At 41.2% G+C, this 23,040-nt stretch overlaps 1 long non-coding RNA gene across 3 annotated transcripts in view; it reads right to left on the reverse strand.

Annotated features, from left to right (window-relative positions):
• The window catches only part of LOC124122743, a 37,031-nt gene extending 23,905 nt beyond the window's left edge, over window positions 1-13,126 (reverse strand). Inside the window, exons 1-2 of one of the 3 annotated variants that reach the window (XR_007220367.1) lie at window positions 12,815-13,126; window positions 11,180-11,369 (exon numbers count right to left, since the gene is read on the reverse strand). This is a non-coding gene — a long non-coding RNA (uncharacterized LOC124122743). The remainder of the gene's footprint in view (window positions 1-11,179; window positions 11,370-12,814) is intronic. The other 2 variants (XR_007220366.1, XR_007220368.1) reach the window with 2 other exon arrangements.
• Window positions 13,127-23,040: the final 9,914 nt, after the last annotated feature.

Genomic DNA, 23,040 nt, shown 5'->3' on the forward strand with positions numbered 1-23,040 from the left:
CATACCAAGGCTATTAAAGAATGGTACTTGTTGTTACCCTGCCTGGCGCTAGGCAATAAGGGGCTAAAACAAGGACTGGTCCTCTTGGAGTGAGTGTACTGTGTTTGAGTTCCGTGTTCATGTTAAAGCGCGAAATGGTATCTCAGTGGGATACCACAATTGATTGGCATAAGTTCAGACTAGTACAAGTAGCCACTCACACACATCCATGCACATTGCCATATCAGAGCAATAATTTTGAACGTGATGTTAACCCCCCTTTCACCTCACATCACTAAATAACAGTCTATTTGACCACTTGATCCATGTCCAGAGAATGACTTTGACCAAAAACAGTACAAACCACCCTTAAGTTAACCTGTAATCTATATCTACCCATGCTATGATGTGTCTGATCACAGAAGAGAGTCTATTTGACCACTTGACCCATGTCCAGAGACACAAAAAAGCTTCATTTCACATGGCATCTTTCTCAGACATTAGGTATGGCAGCAAGTCCGATGTCATAAATAATGAGCGTCCATAGTTTGTGATCACTGCCGTTAGCATATCTCCTCAAGGTACGTGTAATAAAAATTAGAATGTACCTTTGTTATCAAATTAGATTTCAAATGATTTATGCAAAGCTGACAAGTAGTGGTATTTCTTACTGAGCTATGTTGCAACCAGGTGTAGTCATGAAACCACCACATTGATTGATTGATTGATTGATTGTTTGATTGTTTGATTGATTGATTGATTGATTGATTGATTGATTACACTCTAGTCGTTGTTGCCATGGCAAGCAAACTAGGGAGTCTTCTTCGACGCCTGCAGAAGAGTCGCTTTGTGCATAGGCTCACAGGGTGCCTCCATATAAGTACACAGGACCTTAGCCAGATTCCACTTGGAAAATGTGCGCGTTGTTTTAATATTGTCCATTTGAAATTACATCATGAAGCCATTTTGGACTGGATAGGTACCGATTGAGAGCCCGTCATGTTTGAAGACTGATGCGAAAACTGATGGGTATCCCTCAATCGTATCATGTCTGAAGTTATTCTCCTGGCGATGGATGTAGCAAAACATCTGCTACCATGGGATAATAGTTACTGCAATGTGTTCCCAACCACTTCCTCGAAGCCATTGTCCGAACTTGAGCCATCAGATGGCGGAGGAGGAAAGTCTCCCAAACCGTGCCACTTGGAGAAAACGGAAGCCTACACTTTCGCCATGCCAGTTTCCAAGTGTGTATGTGTAGATTGTGGAGGCTTCCATGTCTGATCGAGGCTGACGAAGTAGATTGCGACCTAGTGGAGCCGGAGAGGTGCTGTCATGAGAAGTAGAAACAGTCTGGGAACAAAGAGCTTTGGAAACACAATCCGTCTTGTCCACATTTCTCAGGACTCGGTCCACCAGAGGCCCAGGGGAAAACTGTAAGCGAGCAACCCGCCCAACTCACTGACACGGCGTCCATGTGGAGAGTTATGGATGGGGATATGGTACTGGACTGACATAGGTGGGGAGCTGGTGGTTGAGACACATTGCAAACAAGTCAAGATGGGCAGTGTCCAAACTTGTCATTATCCACTTGAAAACTTGGGGATGAAGAGACTACTCCGTCGACACACTCTTGTTCTTCCGGGATAAACAGTCGACCAAAAGGTCTGGGGAATGGGGCTGGCTTCCAATGTAAAGCTGATCCAGGCTGTTCCCAACTAAGACATCCGACTTTGACAATCTGTGATCCAACAAATAAAAAAATAATGGTCAGGGTCAAGACAATAATTTCAAATATCCTCCTTAGGACAACAGACCAAAGGGAGCTTACTCTTCCTCCAATGTTGCAAATTACCTCCCCCTTGTCTACAGATGAGATACTGTTGTTTGTTTGTCGCAGTCGCAGATACATGTATTCCAATTATTTGAGCAAACCCCTCAGCTCAAACATTGCAAACCTGTGAAGACTTTGAGGTAGCATACTTGGTACTCATAGACATATCAACCAGTTCTCTGGAACAACGCCACTCATAAACCTGGGAGAAAGTGGTGGATGTCAGGAGACATGCTGGTACAGGACCCTTGGGAGAATCTGTCATCTGTGTGGATTGTCATCAGAGTGGATTGTCATCTGTGTGGATTGTCATCAGAGTGGATTGTCATCTGTGTGGATTGTCATCTGTGTGGATTGTCATCTGAGTGGATTGTCCTCTGTGTGGATTGTCATCTGAGTGGATTGTCATCTGTGTAGATTGTCATCTGTGTGGACTGTCATCAGAGTGGATTGTCATCTGTGTGGATTGTCATCAGAGTGGATTGTCATCTGTGTGGATTGTCCTCTGTGTGGATTGTCATCAGAGTGGATTGTCATCAGAGTGGATTGTCATCAGAGTGGATTGTCATCTGTGTGGATTGTCATCTGTGTAGATTGTCATCTGTGTGGATTGTCATCAGAGTGGATTGTCATCTGTGTGGATTGTCATCAGAGCGGATTGTCATCAGAGTGGATTGTCATCATCTGTGTGGATTGTCATCTGAGTGGATTGTCCTCTGTGTGGATTGTCCTCTGTGTGGATTGTCATCTGAGTGGATTGTCATCTGTGTAGATTGTCATCTGTGTGGACTGTCATCAGAGTGGATTGTCATCTGTGTGGATTGTCATCAGAGTGGATTGTCATCTGTGTGGATTGTCCTCTGTGTGGATTGTCATCAGAGTGGATTGTCATCAGAGTGGATTGTCATCAGAGTGGATTGTCATCAGAGTGGATTGTCATCTGTGTGGATTGTCATCTGTGTAGATTGTCATCTGTGTGGATTGTCATCAGAGTGGATTGTCATCTGTGTGGATTGTCATCAGAGTGGATTGTCATCAGAGTGGATTGTCATCATCTGTGTGGATTGTCATCAGAGTGGATTGTCATCAGAGTGGATTGTCATCTGTGTGGATTGTCATCTGTGTGGATTGTCATCTGAGTGGATTGTCATCTGTGTAGATTGTCATCTGTGTGGATTGTCATCAGAGTGGATTTTCATCTGTGTGGATTGTCATCAGAGTGGATTGTCATCTGTGTGGATTGTCCTGTGTGGATTGTCATCAGAGTGGATTGTCATCTGAGTGGATTGTCATCAGAGTGGATTGTCATCAGAGTGGATTGTCATCTGAGTGGATTGTCATCTGTGTAGATTGTCATCTGTGTGGATTGTCATCTGTGTGGATTGTCATCAGAGTGGATTGTCATCAGAGTGGATTGTCATCAGAGTGGATTGTCATCATCTGTGTGGATTGTCATCAGAGTGGATTGTCATCTGAGTGGATTGTCATCTGTGTAGATTGTCATCTGTGTGGATTGTCATCTGTGTGGATTGTCATCAGAGTGGATTGTCATCAGAGTGGATTGTCATCAGAGTGGATTGTCATCATCTGTGTGGATTGTCATCAGAGTGGATTGTCATCATCTGTGTGGATTGTCATCAGAGTGGATTGTCATCAGAGTGGAATGTCATCAGAGTGGATTGTCATCTGTGTGGATTGTCCTCTGTGTGGATTGTCATCTGTGTGGATTGTCATCTGTGTGGAGTGTCATCTGAGTGGATTGTCATCATCTGTGTGGATTGTCATCAGAGTGGATTGTCATCTGTGTGGATTGTCATCTGTGTGGATTGTCATCAGAGTGGATTGTCATCTGAGTGGATTGTCATCTGAGTGGATTGTCATCAGAGTGGATTGTCATCTGTGTGCATTGTCATCTGTGTGGATTGTCCTCTGTGTGGATTGTCATCTGTATGGATTGTCCTCTGTGTGGATTGTCATCTGTGTGGATTGTCATCAGAGTGGATTGTCATCTGTGTGGATTGTCATCTGAGTGGATTGTCATCTGTGTGGATTGTCATCTGAGTGGATTGTCATCTGTGTGGATTGTCATCTGTGTGGATTGTCATCTGTGTGGATTGTCATCTGAGTGGATTGTCATCTGTGTGGATTGTCATCAGAGTGGATTCTCATCTGTGTGGATTGTCATCTGAGTGGATTGTCATCTGTGTGGATTGTCATCTGTGTGGATTGTCCTCTGTGTGGATTGTCATCAGAGTGGATTGTCATCTGTGTGGATTGTCATCTGTGTGGATTGTCATCTGTGTGGATTGTCATCAGAGTGGATTGTCATCTGTGTGGATTGTCATCTGAGTGGATTGTCATCTGTGTGGATTGACATCTGTGTGGATTGTCATCTGAGTGGATTGTCATCTGAGTGGATTGTCATCAGTGTGGATTGTCATCAGTGTGGATTGTCATCTGTGTGGATTGTCATCTGTGTGGATTGTCATCTGAGTGGATTGTCATCTGTGTGGATTGTCATCTGTGTGGATTGTCATCTGTGTGGATTGTCATCTGTGTGGAATTGTCATCTGGGCTAACTTATGTTGTCATTTAACTGTTATCCCATGTCCTGCCCAAAGGATGAAACAAACCAAGTTTCAATGGTTCACAGGCCATTGAATGTATTTTCAAGCTAGGACCTCAGGCTCACGATGGTATGAGCACAAATCAAGTAGATTACAACAATCAGCCAGGGAATATAACTTTCATTACCTGATTCATAGAGCTCATTCACAAACCACCATTACCTGTCACTGTACACAGCCTATTACACCACTTGACTCATGTCCAGACAATGCTGTTAACCTAAAGCTACATTGAACACCCTGTTAGACACCCTGTAATCTAAATCTACTCATGCTAAGAGGTATCTTGTCATTATACACAGCCTATTACACAACTTGAGTCATGTCCAGAAAATGCTGTTAACCTGAAGCTACATTGAACACCCTGTTAGACACCCTGTAATCTAAATCTACCCATGCTATGATGTATCTGGTCAGCATACATTGTCAACTTGACCCCTTGACCCACCTCAAGAGGTGGATCTTAACCAGAAACAACACAAATCACCCTTAAGACACCCTGTAATCTAAATCTACCCATGCTATATGGTATCTGGTCAGCATACATAGTCTATTTGACCACCTGACCCATCTCAAGAGGAGGACTTTAACAAGAAACAACACAAAACACCCCGAAGACACCCTGAAGACACCCTATAATCTAAATCTACCCATGCTATATGGTATCTGGTCAGCATACATAGTCTATTTGACCACCTGACCCATCTCAAGAGGAGGACTTTAACCAGAAACAACACAAAACACCCTGAAGACACCCTGTAATCTAAATCTACCCATGCTATATGGTATCTGGTCAGCATACATAGTCTATTTGACCACCTGACCCATCTCAAGAGGAGGACTTTAACAAGAAACAACACAAAACACCCCGAAGACACCCTGAAGACACCCTGTGATCTAAATCTACCCATGCTATGATGTATCTGGTCAGTATGCATAGTCTACTTGACCCCTTGACCCACCTCAAGAGGTGAAACTTAACCAGAAACAACACAACCACCCTGAAGACACCCTGTAATCTAAATCTACCCATGCTATGATGTATCTGGTCAGTATGCATAGTCTACTTGACCCCTTGACCCATCTCAAGAGGAGGACTTTAACCAGAAACACCCTGAAGACACCCCGAAGCCACCCTGTAATCTAAAGCTACCCATGTTAAGAGGTATCTGGTCAGTATGCATAGTCTATTTGACCACTTGACCCATCTCAAGAGGAGGACTTTAACCAGAAACACCCTGAAGACACCCCGAAGACACCCTGTAATCTAAATCTACCCATGCTATGATGTATCTGGTCAGTATGCATAGTCTACTTGACCCCTTGACCCATCTCAAGAGGAGGACTTTAACCAGAAACAACACAACCACCCTGAAGACACCCTGAAGACACCCTGTAATCTAAATCTACCCATGCTATGATGTATCTGGTCAGTATGCATAGTCTACTTGACCCCTTGACCCACCTCAAGAGGTGAAACTTAACCAGAAACAACACAACCACCCTGAAGACACCCTAAAGCCACCCTGTAATCTAAATCTACCCATGCTATGATGTATCTGGTCAGTACACACAGTCTATTTGACCCCTTGACCCATCTCAAGAGGAGGACTTTAACCAGAAACACCCTGAAGACACCCCGAAGACACCCTGTAATCTAAATCTACCCATGCTATGATGTATCTGGTCAGTATGCATAGTCTACTTGACCCCTTGACCCATCTCAAGAGGACTTTAACCAGAAACAACACAAAACACCCTGAAGACACCCTGTAATCTAAATCTATCCATGCTATGATGTAACTCAGTTTTGACGAATACTTCAGGAGTTTTTGAAAAAATTTGTCCCCATTTGACCAAAATACAAAAAATTCTAGCCACACTCAACAATACTCCAATTGTCTGTAAATAATCACATCTGGACCACACAATCTAGTGAATGATATTACGAGTAACGACCCACGCTCGGTGGGTTTACAACGAGCCACACTAAGTAATATTCCAATAGTCTGTCAAACATCGCATCTGGACCACACAATCCAGTGATTGATATTATGAACAACGACCCACGCTGTGTGGGTAAGACAGGCTACACTAAGCATTATGCCAATAGTCTGGAAATAATCACATCTGGACCACACAATCCATTGATTGATATTATGAACAACGACCCACGCTGTGTGGGTAAGACAGGCTACACTAGGCATTATGCCAATAGTCTGGAAATAATCACATCTGGACCAGATAATCTAGTGACTGATATTACGAGTAAAAATCCACGCTGTGTGGGAATATGACAAGCCACACTAGGCAATATTCCAATAGTCTGTAAATAATCACATCTGGACCAGACAATCTAGTGATTGATATTACGAGTAACGACCGACGCTGTGTTCGTATACGACAAGCCACACGAAGTATTATTACAATAGTCTGTAAATAATCACATCTGGACCAGACAATCTAGTGATTGATATTACGAGTAACGACCGAGGCTGTGTGGTAGGACAGGCTATCGACCTGGCCACTGAGTTGATCTACTCTTGTTGATGGGATCAGTTGTAACCCGAATCCCTCAGGGTGTCAGGATATAATACAGCATGACCGACGCTATGTGGTACGACAGGCTATCGACCCAGCCGCTGAGCTGATCTACCCTTGTTGATGGGATCAGTTGTAACCCGAATCCCTCAGGGTGTCAGGATATAATACAGCATGACCGACGCTATGTGGTAGGACAGGCTATCGACCTGGCCACTGAGTTGATCTACTCTTGTTGATGGGATCAGTTGTAACCCGAATCCCTCAGGGTGTCAGGATATAATACAGCACGACCCATGCTGTGTGGTACGACAGGCTATCAACCTGGCCACTGAGTTAATCTACCCTTGTTGATGGGATCAGTTGTAACCCAAATCCCCTCAGGGTGTCAGGATACAATACAGCAAGTCCTGACTGCACAAACTTACACCATGCTTGATGACTAGATTTAGACACAAAGATAACACAATCTATTTTTAGTGACATAAGAATCACAAATTTGTCTATAAAGAAAAGTAAATATTTAATACATTTGATGGTGTGTGTTCTTGTAGACATATACCGAAATTTATCTTTTTATAGCTATTTCAGGTTTGTATACATGGTAGAGGTATTGTTGCCACACTATTCCACTACTCCAGCTATAATTATGACGGCGTCTGTGAATAATCAAGTGTGGATCACACAATCCAGTGGTCGACACCATGAGCATCGATACAGATTGAGATTCCAGGACATGCAATCAACCAAGTCACTGAGCCTGACCAGACGGGTTACCGGTAGTTATAACACTGATATAAATCAAAATGTTACTATTCATATCGTTTACACACACAATATCAAAAGACAAACACATTTGTAATTTGGACAGTTTCACGATTTTTTCAAATTAATTGTGTTACACAGGTTATCAATGATCAAGGGATTTTAGAACTGAAGACTGATATTGACACTGTCAGCCACTGTGGACAATGCCGGATATTTTTACATGCCGCGTGCAGGCATGGCAAGGGGGCAGACTGTGTGAAACTGAAGTGTTGTTTGATATATGACGGCGGTCTGTAAATAGTCGAGTCTGCACAAGACTATCCAGTGATTGACATCATGAGCATCCATTTACGCAATTGTGATACCAAAACATTCATCAACCAAGTCAGTGAGCCTGACCACCCGATCCGTTAGACGCCTCTCACGACAAGCTGGTGGCCTCTTACGGCCTGCATGGGTTGCTGAAGACTTACTCTCTACCCGGATCTTCATGGGTCAAAAATGAAGTGACACTGGTGCATGACAATTACATGTCAAACAGACATGACATTCATCTGCCCATACCCAGGCTCATCATGGCCGCTAAGAATGCAGATATTTTCTGGGGAATATTGTACGAAGGCCAAAACAATAACAGTCTTGGTTCTCAGGCACCGCCTGCATCATCATAAAGTCTGCTGCAAATGCTGCAAATATTTTGTAATTTTGACTCTGTCAGTATTTAAAAGGGGTGGATGGCAAATCTGACAGCATGAATGTGTACTTCTCTAGAAACAAATGTAGCATAAAAATCCGTTTCCGGGTTTCCAGAGGCAAGGCTGGACCCCAGGGCGAATTTGATTGGCATAAATGTATCATTCTCTTCATAACAAACAAATGTATACAATGTATCTGTTAATAATAGGGTGGAGATAATATCAGTTTGCATGTTATGGTCAAGGTTCTAACTCCTTTGGGACTGCCGGACAGATGAACAGAAGGGCCAGTCCTGGTCACATATGTGCATTCCTGTCATTATACTCAGCAACTGTACATATGGTTATACGGTGGGGATCTTAACTGTGTCCAAGTTATAAACTCTTTTTGGCCCTGCCCCTCAGGCCCTAGGGGGGTCAGACCCTCTATTTGTACAACTGTGAATTCCCATCACCTGAGAATGCTTCCAACCAAATATGGTTGATGTCTATCTCTTAGTTGTAGAGAAAAAGTTGTTATATATATTGCCAAATTACCCTTTTCAACCCAGCCCCTCAGTCCCTTGGAGGGGGTCAGCCCACCATTTGTACAATTTTGAATCCCTACCATCTAGGGATGCGTCCAGTCAAATTTCGTTAATTTCAAATCAGTGGTTCAGAAGTAGTCATTTGAAAAAGACTGCTGACGTACAGATGAAGGATGGCGGATGAGCGGCGAACGAACGACGGACAGACGAAGTACGACAAACGGACGACGGATGCCAAGGAAAGGCATAAGCTCATCTTGGTCCTTTGGACCTGGTGAGCTAAAAACAGTCTATTGAACCACTTGACCCATGTCTATAGAATGACTTTAACCAGAAACAGAACAAACCACTCTTAAGACACCCTGTAATCTAAATCTACCCATGCTATGATGTATCTGCTCTAGGGCCAGTTAGGTAGCCTAGTGGTTAAAGCGTTGGCTCTCCCCGCCAAAGACCCGAGGTCGTTTCCTGACATGGGTACAATGTGTGAAGCCCGTTTCTGGTGTCCTCCTCTGTGATATTTCTGTAAAATTGCTAAAAGCGGCGTAAATCCATACTCACTCACTCAGAACAGAGTCTATTTATACACTTCATTCATAAGGTGAGGTGAGGTGAGGTGAGGTGAGGTGAGGTGTGTGTGAGTGTGTGTTAGTCATGCCAGTTTTATGGTGTTAACTCACTGAGATACCATGCTGCAATTTAACATGAATACATACTCTATATGGCCACTCAGACCATAAGGCCTCAGACCACAATCACTTTCCTTCTTTGTCATCTACAGTGACATGACAGCCCACCATAATTAATATCAGTCGTAGACTGTTCTCCTGTTGCAGGCTGACCAACCTGCCACTTGCCACTTAAACCTCAGAATTATCAGCCAAGATCCACCATCCAGCAAACACCAATGTTAGTCCAGTCAACCAATTCTGTATTTTCTTTGCCTATTTTTAAATACATACATGCATGTTTTTATCAAATGTTTTTACCACATTTTTCAACAAAAATGAAAATTGAACCTTTTAAACATAATTCCCAAGAAATCCCTATCTTTACTCATTAAACTGATTAGTTGCCCAGGTGGCTGTGTACAGCCAATCATGTGCAGCAAATCACCAGGTGTGACCACCTCTCAGCTGACACTCAGCCAATACCCCACAAAGTGTCACACTGTGTAGACCAGGGGTTCAGAAAATTGAAAATTCCAATCTGACATTTGAAACTAGGCCACCCCCACATATATAACCACAAATACTAAAATATCGTTGATATCAATAGCTATTTCAATATCTTTTTTCATCTGTACTTAATTATTGACGATAAAAAATTATCAATCGTCACAGAAAACAATATGGCGGACGATAAAAATTCAATATACGACTAGCTACTGAATATAATAAAATTCCTTTTACCTGGCAGAACAATACAGCCTAGTTCGGCAAGGGTGAAAACTGGACTTTTATAGTCAGTTAACTCCCTTGCCTCAGGAAGATGATATACGACTAGCTACTGAAAACAATAAAATTCCTTTTACCTGGCAGAACAATACAGCCTAGTTCGGCAAGGGTGAAAACTGGACTTTTATAGTCAGTTAACTCCCTTGCCTCAGGAAGATGATATACGACTAGCTACTGAAAACAATAAAATTCCTTTTACCTGGCAGAACATCATCTACAAATCCTCATTGTATGTCAACCAAGTGATGACTTACAAAATGATCGTCCAGACTTTGAGGGTTTGGCAGATCTGCTCGACTGATCTCAGTTTATTGGCTATTAGTGATTGATCGCTAGGACTATCATGTAGGTATGATGTATTTACAGCAATCAAAACAAACAAAGCTTGTTAGTGTAGATAATCTTTATTGTGTTACAATTGCAGACAGAAACCACTCAGTCCTAATTGTAGATCATGTCCAGTCAAAACTGAAGAATGTCCGAACAATTTTTTAAAAATGTTCTGACAGAAAAATTTAAATGTCCAGTAAGCAATATTTTAACTGGACATTTGAGATTCACAGGACATGTCCCTCACATATGACTGTTTCCAGACCCCTGGTGTAGACAGCTAAACTGCAATTTGGACTGCTTGCACGAGAAATGTGTATGTCTTGAGAGTTTCTAATAAAACAATCATGATGAAAGTCAGTGGCAAGAGAATCAAGTCACAGTTCAGCAAGGGCCACACTGCCTGGAACAATGGTCTCACCTTTCAATCTGAAGAGTCAGAAAGTGCCCCTCCACCCCAGATATCCAGGACTGTCACTAGGATGAGTGCTGAAGACTTCTCAATGGTCACCAAACCCAGGTTTGATGGCACTAGGCTGTCGACGCCTGACTGTGACTGCATCTCTACATCTGTGTGGCTGTTGGGTCAAACTGCGGGCAGCAAGCAAGACCTGAAACAAGAGTCAAACAAAGCTGATTTGGAGGGATTGCGACAATGAAAAGATGGCCAAGGCATGGAACACAACTCTGTGACTGCATCATTCAACATCCACTAACATTTTACAATGTCAGTCAGGTCATTGTATTCAACAGTGAGGACTGGTCAGTTATGTCATTGTCCTCAACAGTGTGGACCGTTCAGTCAGGTCATTGTATCCAACAGTGTGGACTGTTCAGTCAGGTCATTGTATCCAACAGTGTGGACCGTTCAGTCAGGTCAATGTATCCAACAGTGTGGACCGTTCAGTCAGGTCAATGTATCCAACAGTGTGGACTTGTAGTCAGATCAATGTATCCAACACAGTGGATCAGGTTGTTAGATCATACATTGTAACCGCTCACAATATCAATCACTGGATTGTCTGGTCCACACTATTTACAGGTCATGGTCATAGAGTTGGAATATTGCTGAGTGTGGTGTTGAACCACGAACAAAACTTGTTGTGAGAGGACAATGTAATATTCAAAGTAACTTTATAGAACAGTGATTAAAGACCGATGTGAAGCAGCACCACAGTTTCTGAGAAGTAAACATGGTTCCAAATTAAGCATAAAAATCAAGGGGTCCACGTCATAGCCCTATAAAAAAGGAAAAGTGTTTTGTTCATAAAAAATAAGGTACTTCTTAACATTTCCTATCAAAAATAAGTCCCATTCCATAATTACACATCATAGAAACATTTCTTGGTGTGTGGTTTCTGAGAAAATATATCTTAAAGATTTTGGAAGTACTTAATTATAAGGCATTTTTTACCCTTTTTTATGTCTTGAGTATGTGTTCATTCTACAAGCAGGAACAGCTCTGGATCACAATGTGTTTTTACATATCATATCAGGTTTACTGCTTGCTGTGCCCAGTTGATTTTAAAAAGAAGATTTGTAAAGATTATAGATGTCACTGAGGCAAAGCAGAAACCAAAAAAACCAATATGGTTTCTGGGCAAAGTTACCATGGTTACTGTCAAAACCTATTATTTCCAAACTAGTCAATGCCCACTTCAATATATTCACATTATCTGAACAAATAATACACGCGTAGTGGCTAACAATGGCATGCTCGCCTTTTGAACAAACTTTATTCTGGCAATATTAGACCGATCATCCGAGTTTCATCTTTGTTGAGTGTTTTTTTCTGAGAAAAAGTCAAAACAATCCAAATTCACAGTGGATACACTTACGGTGCAGCTATAGATTACAGAATGCAGTTCATTCACAAATAGCGGTCATAATACATCAACAAACATAGCTCCATTATTTCCTGAGAGGAGAGAGGATTGACATCAATAAGCATGGTGCCTGTTGGTGCAGTCGAATGCAATTCTTGCTAGATCCGTCTCTACAACTTAATATATACATGTTAAATTTCTTTAAAAAGTATTAATAGTAAAGATACTACCTTATGTATCCACGGGCTGATAAGGTATCCGATGACATTTCACATTTTGCTTATAAAACAGCAAACATCATCAAGATCATTTCTAAAAATCACTTCCTGGCCGCCATGTTTTGGTTCAAGAAAGTTCAAGGTCGTGTTGGATGGCACTTCTGCGCTGGCCGCTGGACACAGGCGAAAGCTTGGCCCCGTCTATAAGTTTCGGCCGCAACAATAGCGTGGAACTAGTTTTCCTTCTGTTTCAGAAAAAAACTCCATTACTTTGCATGCTACCCGCTGTATGGATACCATATTGAATGTGTAGAGAACAATACATCGATGTGAGGAGCTTATTTAAACTGGTACCAAGAACTCGTTGTGCCACACATAGAAGGAAACCAGTCCGGTTGAAATCGCCCACAGCAAATCTTGATCTAAATTTTTCTTTCACAGACGGCCTGAAGATGCTGACGTCAGAGCTACAAACATGACGGCATTACCTTTGTCCCTGCATGTTAGAAAACTTGGCAGTGACTCAGCTAACAGTCGCATCAAGTCAAATCTCAATTTGGCCTGAAAATAAGTAAACTTTAAAGAATTATTTTTAATCAAAAGGCCCCTGTCAGACAGACTCTCTTTGCCGGATTTGCACTTATATGCAATAATTACAATACGTTTCTAGGAAGAATGGATTTATGTTACCACAAATTTGACCTTTATAGTCTGATAGAAAAGCTACGCTTCTGCAATATGTAGAGACATTATACATATGACATAACGTGACTTGTGATGGCGAGTGTGGACAGAAATTGAACAGAGAATAGAAGCAAAGTGAAAAAATATTGACCCTTTACAGAAAAAGGGACATTTTGTTCTTCACAACAGACTTCAATATTTATGGGGGGATCTCATAAGGATTAAAGCCTAAAAATAATTTTGGTTTACTATAAATCTATTGAACCACTAAACTTTATGGGGGGTTTTCAGTGTACCATAGATTTTCCAAATGATAAATGTTCACGGGACTAATGTTGCAGCAACCTTGGGTTACATGAAGATTCAGTAAACAGAAATATGCATACAATTTCCACTAGAGAATATATGGACGTATGTGTGTGTGTGTGCGTGTGTGTGTGTGCGTGCGTGTGTGTGCGTGTGTGTGTGTGTGGACTGCAGACCAAGTAGCTGATTCTTTGAGACATGTAAGTAATCAGAAACATTCTGGGAATCCGTGTACTGTACACGTTATTTGTTTGTATGTTTTTCATTCAAGTCAAGAGAAATAGCCAGAAATTCACATAAATACGGATGTGGCTGTGCGTGATTTTGCGTCATTCATTGAGTCACGCAGGACGGAAACTTTGACAATTTCAGTTGAATTTACCAAATCATTGCAATGTATCTATTTTTAATTCCCTTATACTTGCTACAATTCTCTCCCATGCATAGTCTGAAAATGTTGAGGCGAATGTGTGTAACAAATAAACGAATAGATGGCTCGAAGTAGGAGAAATGCTACACTGTGTAAAATCTCTATGTTGCCTTGTTTACATTACTAAGAAGTGCAGTTTTCCAAGCACTGAGTTCGTTTCTACACCTGATTTATTTCGCTTGATTTCATCTAGACATTTTGTATTGGTGAAAAGGGCAAGGACCAAAGCATTCAAAACATGGTGTATATAACGCCCCGAATGGTGATTTTGTAATGTGTAAACAATGGCGTGATTTACCATTTACCCTATTTTCTGAGGTCATTTTCAGATATTTTGCTTTGCCTAACAGTTGACAGTGGACGGTTTCACAGAAAAGGGAATTTCCCACAGAATTCAAACTGTGAAGTGAATTTGTGTGCGTGATATATTTTGAATTTTATTCGACTTCAAAGTGAGGTTTGAAGAGGAGGGACATATCATTTTCAGATACTGCAGTAATCTAGACTTGCCAAATAATATAGACTTGCATGGGCTGTATTGGATATATTTGTTTCAGGGTCTGTATGGTAGACTAACATGCTGTAGACTGCTGGTGTGTCCGGCCCAGACTCGGTGTTCACAGGCGGCCTTAGATGGCAGTGTTGGCGCGACATGTGACCAACTATTAGTGAGTTATAATTTAACGCCGCATCGGAATTATTTACTAGTGATTAGGATGACGTACAATGTATAAAAGTATAATAAAATCACATCATGCATTGTCTGTTGTGTCCATATTGGATGGTTTTCTATGTTTGTTTGTTGTTTAACGCTGCACTCAGCAATACTCCAGCTATACGGACCAGACAATCCAGTGATTGATATTATTGATCTACGCAATTGGGATACGATGACATGCATCGAGCCTGCTCGATCCCGTTAGTTGCCTCTTACGACCAGCACAAGATTGAACAGTATTCAACATTTTGTGTTATTACAATAATTAAGAGTTGATTCATTTGTTTGACTGGCTCTGGTTCTGGTAACTGGCTCGTTAACAGTAACGTTTAGCTTAATATTGTTGACAAATTATTCCTGTGTCAGGCTTTCAAATATGTGCAATCCACACGCTACATCTTATATGCTAATTTGGTGAGGCCGTATACAGGTCATCATGACCATATAGTGATACTTAGCATGGCACCGCCGTCATATATCTGGAACATTGCCGAGTGCGGCGTTAAAAAACAAACAAACTAATCCTGGTCACCTTAATTAAATATTTAAGGAGCATTATGTGCTCATTGCTTAGTTTTATTAGTTTCATCAAAATCAGTAAACGCACCATCCTGTTACTGGATTTCTGGTCCATCCATCACTGGATTTTTTGGTCGACGGCTTTAATCATGCAATTTAAGTGAATATGGCGGGCGCTACTAGTAGAGCAGGCCTTGCTAGCCCTTTTAACGAGCACCTGGTGTCATCACTGATATTTGGTTTGTTGTTGTTTAACGCCGCACTCAGCAATATTCCAGCTATATGACGGCAGTCTGTATAAATAATAGAGTCTGGACCAGACAATCTAGTGATTGATATCATGAGCATCGATCCACGGAATTTGGATACGATGACATGAATCAACCAAGTTGGCGAGCCTGACCACCCGATCCCATTCGTCGCCTCTTACGTCAAACATAGTCGCCTTTTACGGCAAGCATGGGTTGCTGTAGGCCTATTCTACCCCGGATCTTCACGGGATGATATTTGGTGGTCCATTCATACAATTTACATCTATTTTGCTCTCCAAGTGGAATCTGTTTTGGCGATAATCAAGACTAGTTATTCTCTTACACTGAGAGGGGCAGTTGGGTAGCCTAGTGGTTAAAGCGTTCGCTCTCCACGCCGAAGACCCGGGTTCGATTCCCAACATGGGTACAATGTGTGAAGCCTATTTCTGGTGTCCCCCGCCGTGATATTGCTGGAATGTTGCTAAAAACGGCGTAAAACCATACCCACTCACTCTTACACTGAGAATTATTATTCCCCCCGGCATATGATGCGGGGACATATAGTCCACGCCTCGTCCGCCCGTCCGTCCGTCCATCCCTTATCATTTGTTTCAGGAGCGTAACTCGACAATCGTTCAATAGTGTTCAAGAAAAATGAGCAAATATATCAAACAGATCCTGAACACCTGCTATTTACGTATTTTGGGCATTTTTATTTTTGTGGATTTCCATGGAAACAATTTGTACTTTATCTAAGGATTTTGTTTCTGCAGCACAACTCAAAAAAACATTTAATATCGTTCAACAAAATTTGGCAGATATATAGAACAGATCCGGAAATTGTGCCCTTCGCTATTTGCAGATTTTTGGCATTTTTATTTTTCTCGATTACCATTGAAACAATTTGGACTTAGTCTCAGAAGGGAGGGGTAGGTGTCGTTTCTGGAGCACAACTTGAGACTTTTCATCCAAACCTGGTACATGTATTAACCAAGGGCTGAAGCGGTGGCTTTTGTTGATTAGGAATTCTTCAAAATGTGATGTTTGCCTGTTTCCATGAAAACAATTTAGCTGAAACGGAGGTAGGTATCGTTTCCGGAGCAGAACTAAAAAACATATTTCACATTTTTTATCCTAACTTGGTACATGTATTGACCAAGGGCTGAAATAGTGCCTTTCGCCATTTAGGAATATCAAAACAATTATTAATTTCCTGTTTCTATGACAACAAGTTTGACTTTGACTCTGTTCATAGTGGTGTTTATAGGAATTCTGTCATGACGCATTGCACACACAGTGACCAGGTTGTCAAATGGTGCCTTTTGCTACTTAGGCGTGTTGAGAATTTATATTTGTTTCTGTTTCCATGGCAATAAGTTTGATTATGACTCTGTTCATAGTGTCGGGTACCTGACATAGTAATACAAAGTTCCTAATCCCAATTCCACGGTATTGTTTTGATAGCTCATTGACTACTCTTGTATACGGACAGACAGATTAGATATAAATTCTCTCATCAAGTTGAACTTTAAGTAACAGATGATCTGTTCATTTTTTAATTTGTGGGGGCCTGGGGGATTTGTCATCTTCTGATGACTCTTGTTTTAACAGATTTCATGAACATTAATAACATAATATTCCAAGACTGTTTACAGTTTCAAATATATAATGTATTGTGATTTTTCCACAGTCAATAATCAAGGTTTTATTAAAGAACATGCTTGAACAAAGTTGCTTCATTCTGAGGCTGCCATTCGAATGTGTAAAGTGAAGGAAATAGTATCTCGGTGCATTTAATTCTGAAATTTCACAGGACTACCCAGCTTCTGTGACCCTTTATAGCCCCTGGTGATCACATTCGTGTATTGCTTGTCAAAGTTTTCACTCAATCGCTTACAGGTTCACGCACCTGTCTACAGTCTGTCCAAGTGTTATAACCTGGCTAGGGCCGCTTCACAATAGGCTTCTCGCCCGCCGTGAGTCGGAGTGACTGTAGTGCACGACACACTGGGAGATGTACAGGACAGCAGAAACTTTGCAATATGCGTGTCAGAAAATATTGCAGGGAGGCAGAGAAATGGAAAAGACTCTCTTGCAGGTTCCAATGCTCGCAATACATATAATACTCTGGCACTCAAATTTGTGAAGGGCTTTCAAACATTCGAATCCTCATCTACCATACCCCAGTTATTTTGCCTGTTCATTCAGTTGGACCATGCTTTCAAGTGACAAAATCTAGTTTAGATCTAGATTTAAAAAAAAATTCTATTGGACTTTTTAAAAATTTAAGTAAGGCTTAATGAAATATTTAAAATATGGTCAAATATGATCAAACCTACAAATTACAGGATTTGTAGATTTTATTGCATTAGGTCCAGTACACCTTATATTGTTTAACAAAATCTGCAAACATACAGTCACTATGTCAGGCTATGACACTTGGCCAAAATACAGAAAATTGTAGGCCGCACTCAGCAATATTCCAATCATCTGCAAATAATCGCATCTGTACCAGACGATCCAGTGATTGATATTATGAGTGTAACCACCCACGCCGCTGACTTGGTTGAAGCATGTCATCGTATCCCCCAATTACGTGGATTGAGGCTCACGATGCCAATCACTGGATTGTCTGGTCCAGACTCGATTTATTTACAGACGACCGTGATATAGCTGCATTATTGGTGAGGTGAGGTGAAATGGGGTTTAACGTCGCGTCATTGAGATACCATGCCGCAGTAACCTCGAATCTCCACCCAGTGTCAGAATATATTACATTAAGACCTGAATACACGAACGTTTAACCTGCTTCATAACTAGGTCAAGACACAAGGATAGCACAATCTATTTCAGTGAAATGAGACTCGCACATAACATACACGTTTATCTATAAAGAAAAGTAAATAATTAAAACACTCGTTGGTGTGCGTGCCTGTACTGCAGTAGACATATACTGTCTTGTTATAGTTATTTCAAGGTTGTTTGCTTGTTGCTTAATGCTGGGTTTAGTAATATTCCAGCTGTATGACAGTCGTCTGTAACTAATCGAATCTGTGTGATCACACAATCCAGTGATCGACATCATGAACATCGACCCACTTAATTGTGATTCCAGGACATGCAGTCAGCCAAGACACTGATCCTGACCACCCCATCCATTTCGTCTCCTCTTACACGCATGGCTGACTGGGGATCTGTTCTAACCCGGAACCCAGACGGGCTACCGGTAGTTATAACATTGATATATATCAAACTGTAACTATTCATATACTTTAGACACACAATCTCAAAAGACAAACTAAACACACTTGTAATTTGGACAGTGCTAAGATTTTCTTTCACATTTATACAGTACTAGTGTTACACATTTTACAGCCATTTTTTTTTTTTTTTTTAAATATCAAGATACATACTAAGTTCAAATTTGAAGATAATAAGTTCAAATTTTAGGATCATAACTTATAATTTGAAATTAGTATATTGAAATTTCCACAGTTTCAACACTGTCAGCCACCGTGGGCCTTGCCAGATGATGTTTTACATGCCAGATGATGTTTTTTACATGCCAGATGATTTTTTTACATGCCAGCAGGCATGGCATGGGGCAGGCTGTTGAAACTTAAGTGGCACCGGTGCATGACTTTCACCGCATGACTTTCACGTGTCCCATGCATGCAACTGGCCATATCCTGGCAGCCAAGGATGCAGATATTTTCTGGGGAATATAATGACCATTTGTAACATAAAGTTTCCTTGGCTAGACAAATTCTACGGAGCATTTTAGGGCCATTTGTTCATTTTGTGTGTGGAAATTTCAACATAACATCTTCAAATTTCAAGAAAAAACAAAACAAAGAACAAATGACCCTAAAAGGCTTCCGTAAAATTCATAGAAAAAGAGTCGGATATAGCCATATATTGCTTGCTTCCTCTTTTCGAAACTATGCTTTCCACTACAATACAAGTATATGTGCCTTCGAAAAGACTTAATTCTTCACTTGGGAACAGAACTGGAAACTGTAGACAACAATATATATTTATTTACCATGTTATTTCTTGCTTACTGTATTTTATACATGCATCAGTGTTGTGAAATTGACTACATTTTTGGGGGGTGCACATTAGAAGTGACATATTGAACACCCAAAGAAAACTATCAGTCCCTGGGGTGACTGATAACGGGCGAGTAAATAAATACAACGTGGCTTTAAAACACATGTGCACCGGGAGCACTGACTGTATATATTTAAGGCATAATTTGAAATGTCCCAAGAATTGCCTGAACTACATTGTGTAACATTTAGAGTTTGGTGTGTGGCATAAATCACTACATTGGGCTATTTAGAATAGGTTGCAATTTCTTAAATACACCCTCGGTCCTCGGTAAAATTACCGAACAAAAAATATAAGACCGATCAACAAATAATTCATATTTTGTGGCCTTATGAGCAAAGTGTTGAATATGGGAAATCCCTCGCTGGATACGACCAAGTGTGTGTCTATTTCAAAGTTTCCACGCGCTATGATCTGTCAATCAGATAGAACCTTGTGGCGAAACTACAAATCGCTTGAGAGACCATCGCTTAAAAGACTCCTGACATTGCGGTATATTGAGGACTGGACACAACCCCGTTATAACGTCTCGTTACTGAACTTGCACCATATCTCTGGCACGAATTAACAGAAACAGTTAGCAATTTGCCTCTTGTTTTGTGATATTATTACTTTTAAACCGCCTGTTGGGGAGGCGTTAGAACATAAGCTCTTCAGAACAACATTGGCTCTGTATATTACTTATTATCATTGGCAGGACGAGGATACTCACAACCTGAGTGTTCACTAGCAAGTATTATTTTGTCTACTTTAAGAAACAGTGTTTTGCAATATTTATCCTCTGGGCTGGGCTGGGCTCGGCTTTCTGTTGGTGACACTCACTGCTTGGAAACAGAGTTCTTTTCTGTAAAAGGAGTTTTCTGGAAAAAAATAATTGTTTTGTCTGGAAAAGGTGTGTTTATTTAAAAAAAAAAAAATACACATGCCATCAGAATACCAAATGGTAAGTCCCTATGAAATGTGGGGCAAGGCAGTTAGGATAAACCCAATTTTCTTCATGTGACCTTAAACACAGGCACGTTTGTTTTCATGGGAGGGACGGAACATAGCCCCAAACACATATAAGCAATGATCCTGGTGATGTCATTGGTAGCTTGTATATGTTTTTCATCCTTGTGAAAAAATACTTTTGTACTGTTTACCTTTATTCTTATATTTATGGTTACGTGGTTTCTTTTTTAAGATCGCAAATATGAAGAACAGCTGTTGTCTATATTTAAGGAAATTTACTAATTTCGAGTGAGCTTTAAAACAATGTATATAATTGTAGTTTTACATTCAACAAGAATTGTTCTTTTTTTTAACATTTTATGGTATGTTTTTCAAATTTCAACAAGATCTTATTTCCAGTTTTCTGCGAGAAAAAAATTGGCACATGATTAGGTAATATATTTAGGGGCGTGATACGGCGTAGTTTGAAAAGAAAAATCAGTTTTGGTACATTCAGGGCCATTCTTGTTTTTAAAAAAAATGCATTCTTGTTCAAGTTATTCTGTTCACGTTTTCAATTCATGCTTCAGGTTTCCTTTCGTGAAAAATCGGTTTTAGTACATTTAGGGCCATTCTTATTTTAAAAAAAACACATTCTTGTTAAAGTTATTTTGTTCCAAGTTTTTTCATTTCATGCTACAAGTTTCCTTTTGTGTCATTTGTGGCCTTGAAAAAGGCCGTCGAGGAAGCTAGGTTCCTGACATAGATGTTAGCGGCCGAACTCCCTGTGGTCGATGAAGCCCTCCACTCCTCGTCTGAAGTCCCCGTACTCCCACCGGAGCTCCGCGCCAGCACTGACCCCCGTCTAGGTCACCATCCAGAACCTGTGCCGTTCCCCCCTCCTCCCCATAACCCGGGTTAACTTACAATTAGCATTATCCCTAGAGTGGTTCATGGTTGCCCCCAAATTTGAATCAGGGTCAATAAGATTATCCTGATGATTTCGATGGCCGTCCAAAACAAGTGCCTCATGACCATGAGCCCCCTGAACGTGAATAAACCGGTAAGTTAAATGTTAACCTGTCGTACTCATCCAACCTCCCAGCAACGTCTGCCCTGGGAATAAGCTGGCCCAAGTACTCGCACACCACCTCCTTCCTCCTATAATTCCGAGTGGCAAAAAACCCCTTTCCAATTTCTCCACCGACAGGTGCGACGATAGGTGCCGAAAACATATCCCCCCTCCTCTCCCTCTCCTTCACTGCTCTACGAGTATTGTGACCCCTCAAAGAATACCGCAAAGGTTCCCCCAAAACGTCCCTATCTCCCTCCCCTCCCCCCAAATTCCGACCTACCCTGACCTTCTTAACCTTATACCCACGGCGAGGAGATGCCACGTAAGCGAAGCCAACGTTGATGGCGACCGCCCGGAACTGAGTAGTGAAGGCTTGGCGTCTACCGGCGAGAGCTACGAGTTGCTGGTCTTCAGTCCAGGCTGCCACTTTGGCCTTGTACTCCGTGAAGAGTTCCAAAGTTGGGATGACACTGTTGTCCGGGCTTGGAGCAAACAGGTTGGCAAACCTGGAGAGGAACGGACAGTCGCACTGTATATCCCGATCCACAGAGAGTCCGCGGCGAAGTAGTCGATTTCCAGACATCGTTGGTGTTCTTCGAAAGAAAGAGCAGAATGACGCCGCACTGATGGCTTTGTCTTTTATAGTCCCGCTAAAACTGCCATGATTGACAGGTACACGTGTTAGAAACAAAAACTAAGGTCGTCACTGATTGGCTCCCGCTAAAACTGCCACGATTGACAGGTACACGTGTAAGATTGGCTGGCTGCGAGCACACCTCAACTTTGCCAAATGTGGCGCTTATTTGTCTCCTGGAAGAAAAGCGTTTAATTGCATACAATAATCTGTTGATTATGCTTATGTCACTTATGCTGTGATTATATTTTTAAATAATTCGTCCCATAAAAAATAAAATTTATCCCCGGATGCTCAGTTTGGGAACGTGTAAATCCAAACATGCACATTCATAATAATCATTGACGATGTTGTGTCATACTGATTTGAGATCCAACAAATTTTGTTGGTTGACAAACAGTGGGAAATGACGTTAAGCCAAGTCGCTGATTTTTCTTGAAAATGCATAGATATGAATGATTTGCAAATGTTAAAAATGTGTTTAGTCAAGGTACATCCTTGTCACGGCTTGAAACATAACAAGATCAAATCAAGATCAGGTGAACGTGCATATGTAGTGTTGATCGAACATAATTCAT

Source organism: Haliotis rufescens, unplaced genomic scaffold, assembly GCF_023055435.1.
Source record: "Haliotis rufescens isolate VD_foot unplaced genomic scaffold, xgHalRufe1.0.p SCAF_13, whole genome shotgun sequence".
NCBI classification, from domain to species: Eukaryota; Metazoa; Mollusca; class Gastropoda; order Lepetellida; family Haliotidae; genus Haliotis; species Haliotis rufescens.